Genomic DNA, 16,915 nt, shown 5'->3' on the forward strand with positions numbered 1-16,915 from the left:
CAATTTTGTAGGTGACTTCCTGATTGATTCAGTGGAACTGCTTGTTTTTTATTCATTTACCTTTTTGTTTGGTTTTGACAGTTGTTTTTGCTAATTAATAATGCTTAAATCACAGCCCACCTTTAGATTTTGCTTCAGAATAATTATTAAATATTCTTTTTGATCTACACTTGGTTTGAATCTTTAAGTTCCTTGTCTATTTTTAATAAACTGTATTGAAATGTGTGACTTCCACTGTTTTGCTTTACCTTCGAGCGCGCCTTAGGCCACACTGCTCAAGCCACGTTACCAAAAGCGAGCTAAGAACACTTTAGTAGAAGACACATTTACCTTTGATGACCAAAGTTTGGGAAAAGCAAAGCAGGCTGACTCCAGAAAGCACACTACCTAGCTGGAAAGGTTATTCTCTTAGGTGGCATATGCACCACCTGTAGATGCAAAAATTAAAGATTGAGGGAAGCTGTTGGCATCTGTGCCCCCAGAATTTGAGACTACCACCCTCTCTCAAATAGTTTATAGAGCTAAAGATGCACCCGTCAGAGATTCATGTCTCAGCAACTAAGACTGCTCGCTCCTGTCATACACTACTCACACTGTTACCTGAATCACACTCCCTGTGCAATGTACAAACTTTTTTATAAACAAGTTGTGTTGTGCATTGTGAACAGGCTTTCACCCCCCTTTATATGTTAATGAGTTTCTGTGATTAGACACCCCAGGCCCCCATTTCTTCTATTGTAGGTGATAATGTGAGAACTGTAACAAGATCACAAACAAGGGCTGTAATGAGAAATAATCGTCTTCTGAGTCTCACAGTAGTTTGTAGTTCTTTATTAGTCTTTTAAATGTACATCCCCCATCCCGTTCCAAGGTAGAGTATAGTATGGACCGCTCCCCAGATTAAGTCCGTAAGAATAGAAAAAGAGTCCAATTTCCTGAAGAAGCGCAGAGGCAGGTAAACTAGAGGGGTCGAGAAGTAGTATAAATGTATTAACAGCATTTTTGCAACTTCCACTCTACCCATGGGTCGATAGTTGCAGGGAGCCCCAAAATGACATTGAACTGCAAACCTTGGACATCACCTAAGTTGCCCTGTATACGTTCTTTGTCGGTGTGGTAAGTTCATCGCTTAATACCTGAAGATGTCATGGTGCCACCCCAGTGCTAATTGGGGCAGCACTTCCTGTTCTAAGTTGTGAGTTGGCGCATGGGATATAAGCTAGATTTGGTCCAATTTAGCCTTAGTCTAGAAGCCCTACCAAAATCGTCTAGAACATCCATCACCTGTGGTAGATACGAATGGACGCTCCTGAGGTACACAAATGCATCATCAGCATACAGTGATATGGCCTCTCAATTTGGCTCACTCGGTATACTGATTGCTGGGTCCTGTGAACGAAACAAGGCAGCAAACAGATCCATGGCTAGGGCAAAAGTAATCAACAGCGGGCATCTTTGCTGCATGCTTCAAAAGAAACTGAGATCTCTGCCTGTCCGGATGCGGGCCAGGGGGGTTAGTGTAGAGGAGATTTATCCAGTGCAGTATTTCTGGGCCTAGTTTCATGCACATCAGCACTTTCGTTAAGTAAAACTACCCCAGGGTGTCGAAGGCCTTCTCTATATCTAGTGAGAGTGCTGTTTATGGAGGCAAATTCATGAAGATTCTCTTCCATCAGCCGGAGAGGCGCCATAGGTTTAGACATGTTTTTCTCCCAGGTACAAAACCATTCTGGTCTTGGTGCCAATGTAGAGAGGCAGGGGAGCAACCTGTTTGCAAGGAACTTCCTGCGAATCTTGTGGTCGGTGTACCGTGGCCAGTAGGAGCGTAGCTGCAGGGGGTCCCTGTTGGGCTTAGGCAGGACCAATATCATAGCTTCTCTTAGAAGGTGGTTCTGACACTCTGGGCCGCCTGGATTTTTTGCTTTTTGAGCACCTATTTGTTGAGCTTTTACTGTGGGAGAGCCTCATAAGTTAAGACTCGCCCACAGTGAACTCATGCTGAAAGAGACTGCATGTGGGTTTTACTAGTGTCTCCCTAGCTTGACCAAGGGGCACCAGGCTGATTACATGCAGACACAAGTGTACTTGCTTGTGCACACGTTTACGGGCTGCACAGAGGAGATTCCTGGCGTGCACAGTCCAGGAGCAGCTACAAAGTGAATGGTGTGGCAGGACTTATGCAGAATTGGGTGGTGATATGGAATAGGCTTTATATACTGGGAAGAAACATGCCAGGGAAAGTCAGTGTGTTTTACTGTTTTCACTTCATTAATCTGCTATGGGAGTGTGGAGCCCATGGGCTAGTGACACTTTCCTAAGACCTACAAATTTCAGACACGCACTAAAGTCCACTGTAACTTGTGTGAGAAGTATTCCAAAGTCATATTTGTATTGCTTCTGGGTCATCCAGAAATTTTATATTTCTCTGAGTCAGCTCATAACCAGGGCCTGGCTGGGGGCTAACTCTGCCAGGCTAAGGGCGAGGGCCTCCACCCCAAAAAGAGAAGGTGGGTGGAGCTACAGGCTCATCCATCAGTAGCTGACAGCTGGTGCCTGGCACCAGGCCGCTCTGGAGGGAAGGAAGCCTGGGGGAAGGGGCTCTCAGCGACCATGTGCCAGGAGACCCTGGATGACGCCATTTTGAACAAACCCAGAGGCCTGGGCAGGAAGGAAGGGGCAGAGAAATGATGTGTTGCTGTGTGATAGGGCAAACAGAGACTTCCCGACAGCCCCCTCCCCAATTCTTTAAAAGTGTTTGCACAGGAAGAGAAGCTCTCTCTGGGGTGTGGTCTGCTGAGGCAGAGAGTGTTGGAGCCGGGCGCAATGGGTTTTTGGAAGGAGGAACCCCCTGACTGTACCAGGATCCTGAACAGTGCCAGAAGAAGAGACCAGGCCCAGTGCACAGAAGCAGGGGCCTCTGAGCAGTGAGAAGAGTGGCCCAGGAGGAGATCCAGGCAAAAGGCTGCAGGGAGCCAGTGAAGACAGCTCCCTGCTGATTCCACCCTCTTGGAGACCAGGAGTGGGAAGGAAAGTGCTCCCACTGGCTGGGGTGCGCCACCAGGAGCAAGAAGAGGCCAAGATCACTAAGATCTGACCCCTGGGGCTAAGATATCCCCTCAAAAGGTAGGCGACTTTTGATCTCTGCCATGACCGCCGACAAAGCGCATGGGGCTCCGCCTCCGGTCCAGAAGATGCCCCCGAGGAGGGTCAGGCCCTGGGGGATGCCCCCCAACGAAGTGAAGTTGGGGTGCACCGTCGCACACCCTATGAAGGTACCCCCGTGGGGTGCCAGGAGCCCACCCTGGCCCCTGCTGAACATGAAGCCGGGGAGTGCCGTCGTGCTCCCCATGAAGATGTGTGAGGGAGAGGGGCCCTGGATCCCAACTCCGGGCACCGTGTGTGGAGGAAGAGTTGGGGAGCGCAGTCCCCCCCCCCCCCACTCCCCCACGAAGACGAAAATCAGGGAGAGCCATCTCGGTCCCTAAGAAAATATGCCCAGAAGATGAGGAAGTGGTGCTTGTGGGGTACCAGGAGCCCACCCTGGCCCCCGGCGCTCCCCTTGAAGCTGGTTCGGGAGCCCGGGACCCCATCCCTGGGCTCCGGAGAGAAGGAGGAGGCCGGGAGAGTGCAGCCGCACTCCCCCGAGGACTGACCGGGCCAGAGCGAGTCTTCTGGCCTACCTGCAGGATCGGGCACCCAGAAATGTGGTGCCAGCTCCCACGGTAGCAAGTGAGGGTGCTGGCCGTGCGGGGAGCTGGTGGGGGCAGCCAGGGTGGTCTCCCTGGCCTCCCCTCCAACGGGAAGGCATGAGGGGTCCCGGGTGGGACCGGGACCTCGAATGGAGCGAGAGGTGTGCACGGTGCCCGGTGGGACCGGGCCCCTGAAAATGCACAGATCGGCCGGGGGGGAGGGGGCTCTCTGAGCCGTAACACTCACCTGGGGGTCCGGACCCTCCAACCCAGCACGGACTCGGCCTGAGACCCATATCGCAGCTCTCCCCGGAGCAGTGGGTGAGCCACTACTATGATATTCAAGAGTGCCCATAATGCCTTGCAGGCCAGGACTGGCCTGCAAGGGCAAACCGCATTTGCTCTACTTGTGGCCCCAGGAGGACGTGTGCAAAGGTGCAGGGGGAACTGCTGGAGAAGTGCAGTCTCTATCCTGCACAAAGAGATGTTCCCACCTAAGTCTCATGGGGACTAAGAAGAATAACCCCTCAAGGGCTCAGCAAGGAGTCATCTGTACCCCCATGGCTGGAACTTTTGTTCTTCAGCTGGGGGAGCTTTAGGGACTGCCTCAAGGTGTGAAATGCTGAGTGGGGGGGATGTCTGGAGAAGGGCTTCCCCTTGAGGTGAAGAGGTGTAATTGCACCTGTAGTGCATTTACTAATGTTAGTAATTTCTTTCAGAGGGACTGAAGGTCACATGTGTAATGTCAAGTATGTGTTTGGTGATGTCATGGCGATGTCATAAGCAAAGTGGGGTTATGTTGCCAGGCATTCCTGTTAGGGTGTCTGGCTGTATATGCTTAATCCTGTGATTTAATCTAAGATGCCTTTAGGAGCTGTAATTCCAACACATTCTAACGTCCAAGAAAAGTGATGAGTACTGTCATTTAAAAGTGATGCTTAAACATGTGTTCTTGCTGCTACGCTTTGGTGAAGAACCCAGACTGGTAGCCCTTAAGATGTAGAGGTGTATACTTCATGGTCAGTAGGAAATGTTCCGTCAGGGTTGTGTGTCACCAAGGCAGTTAAACCTATTTTAAATGCTTGTTGAGCTAACGGGGTGGGTCGCAGCTGGGATGATACCAGTGCGCAGAGCCCTCGCTCCAGATAAGATTCAACTAACTGCATTTGGGGGTAAGATGCATACATGGGAGTGGTGGTACTAGACCCACCCCCCTGCGGGAGGGGTGGAGATGTTACGGAATGTCACAAAGTAATTACAACAGCTTATGTATATTTGTAAATTGATGCATAGTTGTTAGGCCTGGCACCATTGGCTTTGGTCTCCCTTCCAGTTCAGTTCAAAAACCTTTATTTCGGTCACTAGGACCATAAAAGAATACACATATGAAAGAACTGGCATTAAGTATAGAACATACCATGATACATAGACATCCATTCCAAAGGTGTTAGGTTGCCAAGGAAAAGAGTGGGCTTAGTAATTCTAACAGGCAGTACAATGTTATTAGGACAAGGGGAGTAACGTATACAGAATTTGGAACCAGTAATGTCAATTTACAAGTCAACTGCTATTGTTTAACTGAGCATGTAAACATTGGGTAGCAGCAATATTTCCCTAATAAATACTTAAAACAAAAAAATTCAATCTATGTAGAGTAAAAAACATTCAAATATTAAAATAGTTGCATCCCGTTAGCCCATAATAAGATAAGCATACGCTGGACATTTTTATTAGGACTGTAAACTGAGTTTAGTTTGTTTTTCCTTTTTTTAAGAAAACCCACCTCCTCCGCCACTTTGCGTTTAGGAATCGGGAAACAGCAAAAACAATGGGCTTGGAGGTGTCATACTTCAAAATTCTGAAAGCCTCCTGAAGAACCGGGTTATTTAAGACCCAGCGGCGCCAGGGAAAACGCCCGAAGTCTCCGGGTCCACCTGTCTTGGCATACAGAGACACGGGATACTTCTTGGTGACGTCAGAGATCAAATTTATTGGCTGCAGCCAGTAACAGAAGTCCTAGAAGTTAGCACGGTATGAGTTCTCAGGAGACTGCTCTTTGTTACAAAGCAAGTCATCCCTTTTATACCAAATATTGTGCTTCAGGCAAACATTCCTTATTTACAGTTGACCAATCCCATGTGTACACGACAAAAAGCATTGCATGGCAAACCCACATTTCATTGTCCAGCCCACCATCAATTATTGGTCGAACCCAACATTCTTCATCAGACAGGTCGATCAAACCCATAATAAAACCGGGCACCTCCTCATCGTAAACGGACCATAAAGAAAGGAGCAGAGACAGGTTTGAGTAAGATAAGACATAGTTGTGTGCAATAAAGGTTTATGATGTCCTGTGCCTTGATGCTTAATCTTGATCAGCTACTGGGAAAAGAACTGGCCTAACAGGTTTGCCTTCAGGCAGGAGGGTCCCTTCGCTCGGGTCATTCAGAAGTCAGCTAAAGTGTACGTGTGCTAAAAGACTTGTTCGGCCGTGGTCATCGGCCTATGTGAGGGCAACCACAAAATGGCTGCCATACACAAAATGGAACCCGAGGGTTCAGAACGAAATCCCTGATTCCATGATGATCTCGTCACTCGAACATGACGAAAACACTTGTACATATTATACTCGCCATTTTCGGTCTGCTGATACCAAAATCGTCACGATACGACGATCTTTATGAAACGGATTCAGGATTCACGGAACCTCAGTCCCTCCTTTTGCCCTTACATAGGCAATCACCTAAACTCACGTCAGTCTGAATCCAAGTCTATACTCATCAGATCATCAAGATGTTGCTGTAGCATCATCCTATTACTTAGCACGTCTTCTGATGCAGGTCTCCTTACACATGATGTAGCACACAGGCCACATATAGCAGGAGCACACTGTACACAAAGACAGAACAGAAAAAGAATTGCTAAGATCATCCCAATGACCATCAGAATCTTCCATCCCCACGTGGATAACAGTTCCCAGAACCATCCCATCAACGACCAATCTCCTTTATCCACGTGTATAGATTCGGAGATCTTATGTAGTTTGGAAATGGCCTGGTACACTGTCGGAGCATTGTCTGGAATGAAAACACAGCAGCTCGATTGGATCAATTTGCATACCCCTCCTCTATCTGCAGGTATGACATCTAACGCAACTCTGTTCTGAAGGGTCATAAGGCGATCCGACTGGAGCTCAGCAGTCAAGTTACTAAGGGCACCGGCGGTTTCAACTACGGTGGACTCAACCACTCTCGTCAATTGCCGTATGTTCCTGCTGTTAACCATAGGTCCCCAAAATGGCAGAAAACCCTTCAAGAAATCTCCTAATTCTTGTCCTGCAGTATCTTCCTTACTGAAGACACCTCTAACAACTCTTGTCTTGTGGTAATCTGCCGCAGCTGTGTAGGTGGGAGGCAACAGGAACGAGACAAAACATGTGCCCGAGAAATCAGGGGCAACCATGTGTACGCTCTGTCATAACAGACAAAATAGGTACCCTTAGCTGCTAGAAATGATGGGGAAGTCTGGGACGCAAAAACATACGTCTCAGTGCAGATACTCTTCCCTAACTGAGCTCTCGGATTCTTTCCATTACCTTGCAGACATAGATGACCCTGATGGGGTACAATCCAAATCGGAGAGGATCTTTTCGCTCGCTGTTTCTCACTCAGACTCGCTCCATATCCGGTCACGTTCCATCCAATATACGCTAGTGTCTCATCTTTCGGGATAGTCTCATAGGAACTAGCTCCTCTAATCATGTCGACTATACCCTTAACTAGAGCACTATTCTTTGGATTATCCTTCACAGAATGTAGGGGGTAAACTTCACGAGCATAAATGAACATCGTTCTGTATGCCCACACAGAACCATTGTAGCTGAATGGCAGGACCAGGTAAGGAATACCTTTATCAGTAGTATGAGGCATAAGACCACACACCCAACAGTTAGTTGTGTTCACTACTAATTGGTGTTGGTGCAGAAGCTGAACAAAGGAGATATTAACGAATTCCAATCTTCTAATGGATTCATGTTCAGGCAGAGGATGAAAAGAATGCGAAGAAACGGTAGCAGGAGGTATGGGTTGTGTAGTAGGTGCAAACGTCACTTGGAAAGAGAATATAATATATCCCATCAAAAACATCATTAAGCTAAGTAACATAAAAAGACATAATATTAAAAAACATTTTCTACTCATAATTCGACACATTTTGCTCTTAAAACTTATTTCTTCGTCAGGTCTCTCCATCTTGAAAAACTCCATCCTCTAACCGTGCTGCTCGCGGAGGTAGGGTGTTCCGTGCTAAGGAATGCGTCTGTCAGTCCAGGGAACGCCCAAGGACCAACCAGAACCGTCGACCTTGTGTCTTCGGCTTGCACTCCAAGGACTTGACGCCGCGACCCTACAGCTGAATCCAGATGGCAGCTCGAAAAACAAAAATCAGTCAAAACAGTTTCTCAGATGGGAGAGCTGGACTTTCAAAAATAGCAAAGAAAAGAATTTCATTTTATTTGTCCCATGATTCTTGGTCGTAAATTATAGCGGCCTTTCCCAGGCAATGTCTGGTCACAGAACAAGAGTTCAGGCTCGGTAGTGTCCAATCAAACTGACGGTGGCACAGCTCCTTGCAAAAAATCGTCGCTTTCACGCTCAGAACTTGTCCCCTTCAAACGTGCATCGCTAAAAGGCAGAAAACGAGGCACAGTCTCAGTTTCAGAATCAGGAATACCCTCCTGGACCCACCGGTCGTACGGCCGAGGCAAAGGAACCCTCTTACAATGTACGCTGTGGATCCAGTTCTTTTTCTCCTTGCACTCGCACTGCAGATCGTGTAGATAACAGGACCAAGTAGGGGCTAATCCAGCGGGGCTGATTGGTTTTCGTTCGCTGGAAATTCTTGATCAACACCCATGAGCCAGGATCGATGACATGTCCTGGATCGTCAGACGCCTGAGGCAATGTATCGTGAACCTGTTGGTGTAAAACACGCAATTTCACACAAATTGAAGCACTCCAAATCATCATCATATTATGGCAACATTAAGTCGAGTTCATATCATCAAAATTCAAGTGAAGATACAATCCCATCATACACCTCATCGGTGATTTTGATCAGCTAATACATTTTCATGCAAATTGAGTGAAAAAGCCTCATGTGAAATTGCTCCAATGGTCTACTTATAACCCTGAAGTGAACAGGTTTATTTTATCGGTATTTTACCTTGTCTTCTATATGAACCTGCCTAAAAGGAGAAACATATCCTTGCTCTTAAGCTTCGGCATGAGGGAGGATTTTGAACAATCTCATCAACCCTTCTACACTACTACGTTATATAGTAAAAATTCCATACCTCAAGTCTTTAGGGAGGGTGCTCGTTTATTATTAATTATTGCAGTTTTTATCGGTCAGACTAAAAGCTTCCGTTATTTTTGTAGTTTCTAGAATAATAAGGCATAACTATGTCTCAAAACCAATATATTCTCCATTTCTGTTGGCCTATTCTAAACATCAACATCAATTGCCAGGTACAACTTTTATAAGTCTCACCTGAACTTATATCAAGAGAATTATATGAATTCCACTTTCTTCCTTACAAATTTCAGATCATTCCAAACTTCAACTTTTCCTGAAAATAAAGATTCACAATTACGTCTACATCTCCTTTGCCACTAATGCCTTGATACTACCGACTTTGCGTCCCTGTACCTAGTTACATTTTAATATCTCAGATTTCTGCTCCGTTTAGATCTGCCAGCTTTCACTCCGCCGCCTACTTCGACTTGCACCTTTCCCTGTTAAATAAAACGTACCATTACTACGACGCTACTACAACTAACCCTTGTGAGCTCCATTCACTCGTTTTCGGGCGCTTACCTCCCACGCTGTCTTGGCGTCCCGTGTACAGGCGGCACCATCAGCCTGGCTCGGACCCATTAAATTGAATTACTCAAAATTGAAAGCGGACTAACTCTGCACAATATCGGGCGCCATCTTGGAGTGGGGTTTATCTATCACTACATGGGTTATTGTTTACTTTAACGTTTGTGCTCGTAACCGGGTAAAGCACGAAATAACCCAAATACCCAAAACAATTCCTGTTTCTTTTTCCGTTTATACTCACAATAATTAAGACACAATATAATATCAATGCTCATGAGTTTTAAGCTCATATTTATCGGGATCACTTTAAATAGGGTACGAATTTACCCGGATATTTACCAGGTCCCCATCTAAAATTGTAATTTGTATTTCATTCCGGTTGAAAAACATTTGAGCTTTCTTTATTCACCTTCTATACAGACGGTCCACATGACAAACCTAACATTGTCTCAGTAAGCCCCTGATATTCACCAGGTACCCAACTAAAGGTGGGGTTTTTGTTTCACTTAGGTTAAAAATCATTTAAGCATTCTTTATGCAGTTTCCACAAAGACGGTTCACATGACAGACCTACCACTATCTCAGTAAGCACCATCTCTAATACTCTCTTGGCTTTCATCAGATATAAGAGTATTTAATGAACTTATAAAGTTCAGATTATGCTTCTTAGTCTCCTAGAAAGAATTCCAACTCCAGATCAACTCCCGATCAAAGTTTAGGCCGTCCTCCACAGCCCGCAGTTTCATAATCCATCTTGCCTCCTGCCGCCTTAATTTCAGTTCTCTGTTTCCCCCTCGCGGATCACTACATACATGATCTATTCCATAGAATTTAAAGCTTCTACTCTGATCCTGCTTTTCACATGTGTATACATGTTCTGCTATTGGGTACCGCATGTCATTATTCTTCACCGCTCTCCAGTGCTCACTCATTCTATCTTTCAGCATGCGAATTGTGCTGCCCACATACACCTTTAAACATTTACACTCAATAATGTAAATTACATATTTTGTACTACAGGTTATGTTCATTCTTATTTCATATCTTTTTCCATTTGATACCTGAAAATGTCTAGTCTTGTCCTAAGCATGTCTACACATTCCACAATGTCCACATTTGAAGAACCCCTTCGAATGCACATCTAGCCAAGTTTCAGTTTGATCGGTTCTCGGATAGCTTGGACTTAATAGTGTTCCTAGAGTCTTCCCTCTTCTGTAAGTTATCTGAGGTCTCCCTCCCACATATTTACAAAGCGTCTTATCCATTCTTAAGACACTCCAGTGCTTAATCATACTCTGCTGTAGTAGCTTGCTCATGGGGGTATAATTAGTGATTAGTCTAACCGGTTGCTCATCCTTATTCTCTCTCATCTTAGGTTTCAATGTCATATTTCTTTCCACATTCATCACTCTCTGTTTAGCTGTCAGAACATTTCTTTTATCATATCCTCTTCTAATGAATCTTGTCTCCATATCACGAATACAATCATTGAAATTTTGAGCTTCACTACAGTTCCGCCTTGCTCTTAACATTTCACCAAACGGAATTGCCTTAATCTGGTGGGGCCGGTGAGCACTTTTCGCATGCAGAATTGTATTACATGAGGTCGACTTGCGATACAATCTACTTTCAATACACTCATTTTTTATGTACAGTTCCACGTCTAAAAAAACAATACTTGTTGTACTGTCGTTGGTGGTGAATCTAATGTTCATATCATTGTTGTTGAGATATTCATAAAACTCATTTAAGGACTGCTTAGATCCAGTCCACACCATTATACAGTCATCAATGACCCTTCCCCAAAATAGGATAGATCCGGTCCATTCACTTGCTCCTGGACCCCAAACAACCTTCTCCTCCAGCCAACCCATAAAGATATTTGCATACGCTGGAGAAAATTTGGAGCCCATGGCCACCCCTTGTTTTTGTTTATACCACTCATTTTTAAACAAAAAATAATTGTTGTCCAATATTAGTTCTGTCATAGCCAAAATCATCTGTGTATGGTGCCAATGGGTGGCTGTTTTTTTTTGAAAAAAAGTGGTCCAAAGCTTTCAATCCTAATTCATTCCTGATACTCGTATATAACGAGACTACGTCCAGGGTTACCAATGTCATGCCTGGTTCCCACTTGATATCACCCAGGACATTTAAAATATGCTGTGTATCTTTTATGAAAGAGGGCAAGTTAACCATAATCGGTTGAAGGAAGACATCCACAAACTGTGAAAGTCGCTCCGTTGGTCCTCCTATGCCCGATACTATTGGCCTCCCTGGTGGAAAAGGCAGGCCTTTGTGAATTTTTGGTAAAGTGTATAGACACGGGTATCTCGGACGATTCACTCTCAAAAAGAAATATTCGTCATTGTCCAGTAAACCTGTATCATGCCATTGTTTTAGATGAATATTTATCTTGTTGCTAAGGGAGAATATTGGGTTATGAGCTACCTTCTCATAGCATGTTTTATCACTTAACTGCAAATAAATTTCACGCTCATAATCATCCTTGTTCATTAATACTATATTTCCTCCCTTATCAGCTTTTCTGATAACTAGATCTGTATTATTCATTAGAGTATTCAAGGCATCTCTTTCTGATCATGTCAAATTGTCTGTTAAATGGCCTCCTGGGAAAGCTCCTTTTGTTCGTTTATCCAAATCAGAAGTCACTAACTTATGGAATATCTCAATACTACTGCCACTTGCTAAATTAGGTGACCATTTGGATTTACTCTTGAGACCACTTGATATTGATAAATCCGGCCTAATCTCTAGATCTTCTAATACTTTAGCCATCGTTACAGGATCCTCCTCCAATTCTGTGATTGATAGGAGAGATACTGTATCTTGGATATTGCTTATTGTACAAGAGTCAGACACAACACTAGTTATTTGCATAGTCACATTTTTATTGGTCTTCGGGTTCAAAGCAAAATGCTTTTTCAACTTCAATCTTCTGATATATTTAAATAAGTCAATTTTCACATCACAAATATCACCCTTCTCAACCGGGCAAAAACTTAAGCCCTTAGTAAGTAGGTCAGTCATATGATTAGTCAGAGGAATACTAGATAAATTCACCACCTCCACCTCCTTACTGGTTTCTATTATTGTGCTTTTTTGTCCCAAGATCTCAATTTCATTCCTGCCAGTCCTACTGCGCCTGCCTGCTTTCCCTCCTCTTCTTGTTTTTGGAGCCCCGGACGTCTCGCCTGTTCGCGATTCCCTCTCTTCATTCTGCTTACTTCTAGAGAGAACGATGAATTCCCTAAAGGGTGAGCTTGACCTCCCGTCGAGCCCGAGGCTCCTTCATTCTCACTTCCACTAGTAGGGATACTACTCAAGGAGGTACTGCTGGAACTCAAAGAAACAGTTTGTTGCTGCTGCTTATTTTTATCGCCTTGCATCAAATAATCATATTTCTTAGAAAATGTGAAAATCCTTCCACTAGTATAATCCACCTTATCGCGCTTAAGCTTACGCGCCTTCCTTTGCTTTATGTCATTTTGATGGTTATTTAAAACACCTTTTAGTATCTCATAATTTTTTGCGGTTGGGTCAGGAAGATTGAGATCCATTATCTCTGTCTCTAGTTGAGCAATCTCAGCTTGAAACTTTGCCACTTATCTGACAGAGTTCTCAATCAATATATCCATTAGTTTCATTGAGCTAGATGTAAGCTCTTTCTCCCACACTCCCAAGAGATCATCGTCAAGATCATCAAAAGTAGGCATAATTTGGGAGCGAAGGCCCCTCGGTATCCTATTGAGTTTCACATATTGTTTTAAGGTAGCTCCGTCCCACCATTTGGACATCTCAGATTTTTTCAATCTCTCTAATTTGATAAATTTTGCACGTAGTCCTATGTCTTTTTGTGGTTGCGTCACGCTTCTCATTGCTTGGGTGACTGTACTACCCTTACACAGGTTTTCAAAAAGCTCTGCTGCTACTTTATCCCTTTCACTGTTTCACTCATTTTGTCAAAATCTATACAGTGCCTTCTGAGCTGCCCTCCACTGCAAATAGATTACACTTTGGGTGCTCCAGGAGTTTTCATGGCGCTCAAGAAATAATATACACCTATATTTTACCACTGTAATTACTGTTCACTACGGGTGCTTACAAAGATCAGGGGAGGAAAACACCCAACTCCTCCCTGCGTAATAAGAATGATTAGGCACACTTTAGAATTTCACACAAATTGAAGCACTCCACTTATAACAGCTAAAAATAGCTAAGTTCATTGAATATTATGAAATCATCCAAGAAAGTTTCATGAAGATTTTCTTCTTTTATTCTTTTGTCCACATCCAATCCCAAACCAACGCGTTTCGCCGAGGTTAATAAACACCTATCGGCTTCATCAGGGCTGGAAATAATACAAAACAATGCTGTCTTACCATTATGTACATATTTCATCATAAATCAGAAGAGGATAGAGCCCCACACGGTCTATAAAGAAACCTGTGCCACATTTTCTATGGTGAATAAATGCACATCAAATCATCATCATATTATGGCAACATTAAGTCGAATTCATATCATCAAAATTCAAGTGAAGATACAATCCCATCATACACCTCATCAGTGATTTTGATCAGCTAATACATTTTCATGCAAATTGAGTGAAAAAGCCTCATGTGAAATTGCTCCAATGGTCTACTTATAACCCTGAAGTGAACAGGTTTATTTTATCGGTATTTTACCTTGTCTTCTATATGAACCTGCCTATAAGGAGAAACATATCCTTACTCTTAAGCTTCGGCATGAGGGAGGATTTTGAACAATCTCATCAACCCTTCTACACTACTACGTTATATAGTAAAAATTCCATACCTCAAGTCTTTAGGGAGGGTGCTCGTTTATTATTAATTATTGCAGTTTTCATCGGTCGGACTAAAAGCTTCCGTTATTTTTGTAGTTTCTAGAACACGCAATTTAGCCGTCAAATCATACAGATAGTCAAGCAGTACAGGGTGTTCAATCTCGCTGAATTTCATCGGCCTCGGCACTCCCCATATGTTTCCCGCGCGACCAAAAATTATCTTATAGGGACTAAGTCCCACTCCGAGAATGCACAGTCATCCTTGTCGACAAAAGTGCGAATGGCAAAGCATCAGGCCATTTAAGAGCAGAGCTCGCCTGTCTCTTGGCCAGTTTCAATTTGAGAGTGCCATTATAGCACTCAACTAGACCAGCTGATTGGGGGTGATTTGCACTATGGATTTTCTGGCGAATTCCCAACCCTTCACACACTCTCTTCATCACTTGACCCACAAATTCACTCCCATTATCACTCCAGACCATTCTTGGCAAACCAAATCTAGGGAAAAACTCCTTGACAAGGGCTTTAGCTGTGGACAAGGCAGTATTATCTTTTAGGGGATATGCCTCTACCCATCTCGAAAAGGCACAAACAACCACGAGTACGTATTTCAGGTTGTTGCATCTCTCCATGTGAATGAAATCTAATTGCAAAACCTCAAACGGATACGTCGGAGGCGCAAAATGACCAGCTGGATTTGGAGTTCCCTTACCAGGATTGTACATCAGACAAATCATACAATTCTTGACCACATTCTCTGCACACTTAGGAATTCCAGCATTTTGCCATACTGGAGCCAACAACTTACAAATCCCTTTCACACTGATATGAGCCATTCCATGCGCCATCGTAACCACTGCAAGCACGTACGCATCGGGTAACAACCATCGCTGATGCTCTGACAACTCAACCCAACAACCATTTGAATCCAATTTACCCGTACTCTCTCTCCACACACTCAACTCTTTCTCTGTAGCTTCAGCTTGAATAGACTTCACACTTTCTATCGTATCCTCACACATTCCAACGTCACCAATCCATCTTGTAGGGCCTGAAACATACATTCGACTCATCACATCCCTCGCCACATCTTTCGCAACTTCATCTGCAAACGCATTACTGCGACCAACGTCATCGGTAATCTTCTTGTGTGCACTGCATTTCACAATCACAACTTGCAAGGGCAAGGTAAGTGATTCAAGTAGCTCATTCACCAACTGACCATTCTGAATCTTCGTTCCATGAGACGTGAGGAACCCACGTTCCCTCCACAAACGTCCAAAACTATGGGCCACACCAAACGCATATTGGCTATTGGTGTATATGGTCACTTTCTTTCCTTTTGATAACACACACGCTCTCGTAAGCGCAATCAACTCTGCTGCTTGGGCTGAATTATGTGGGATACGTGCAGCTTCAACAATCGTATGCAAAGTCGTAACCGCATATGCCGCAGTCGTATCACCATTTGTAAGCTTGAAGCATGAACCATCCACCCATAAGGTACCATCACATTCCGTAAGAGGAGTATCCCTCTCCCTTTCGTTTCTTCCTCTGTCCTCAGAAAACAATCATGCTGTTCAGAAACATCTGTCTCTACTGAAATCGGCAACAACGTGGCTGGATTCAACGTATTGCATCTCTTTATGTGCACATGACTCGCTAAAAGTGTCAACTCATAACCTGACAATCAAGCACTAGTTAAGTGCTGAGTCTTGGTACTAGTTGGAAGCCCCAGGATTTGTCTAAGGAAACTGTTCTCCACAGTTGTTAGAGATGCAGAAGAACAGTGACCCCAGAGTTCCGCTCCGTATATTTTAGCTCCCCTCGCTTGCGCCCTATAGATCTCAATAGCTGGACCAATGGGTTTAATTGTTGACTCCCTTACCATTTTAGCTATGCCCCCCGTGATCTGCGCTAGCCTAAGCTTAGCTTTGGCTATTTGGGACTTCCACTCCATATCTTCTGTTAGGGTGACACCCAGATAATCGAACAGAGAGACCCTTTCTAATGTTGTTCCATTTAAATGGGGGTCAGGACGTGTTTTGTTAGGTGGATTGACTATCATAAACTTGGTTTTGTTAGTGTTAATGACCAGGCCCCTCCTGTTGCAGAATGATTCAAAGCTATCCAATATCCTTTGTATACCCATCTGTGATTTAGACAGCAAAAGGGTATCGTCAGCAAACATCAGAGCGGGTACCTTTGATTTCACTAACTTAGGGGCATCACTGTCCTCAACCTTCGTAAGATGTGCAATAAGTGCGTTGACAAAGAGGCAGAACAGGGTCGGTGCGAGCACACAACCCTGTCTCCCCCCTCTGCCAACTGGGAGCCTGTTTGTTAGCTCTCCCCCCTAACACATCTTACTTGGGCATAAGTGGCATTGTAAATTGATGTATTAATAAGCAGGTTGAGTAAATATATAGGAATCCCTAGTTCCCTTAGTACCCTCCAGAGTTTGGGTCTGGGCACCAAATTGAAAGCCGTCTTCAGGTCCACAAAGATCAAA

Source organism: Lissotriton vulgaris, chromosome 1_1 (assembly GCF_964263255.1).
Source record: "Lissotriton vulgaris chromosome 1_1, aLisVul1.2, whole genome shotgun sequence".
Taxonomy (NCBI): domain Eukaryota; kingdom Metazoa; phylum Chordata; class Amphibia; order Caudata; family Salamandridae; genus Lissotriton; species Lissotriton vulgaris.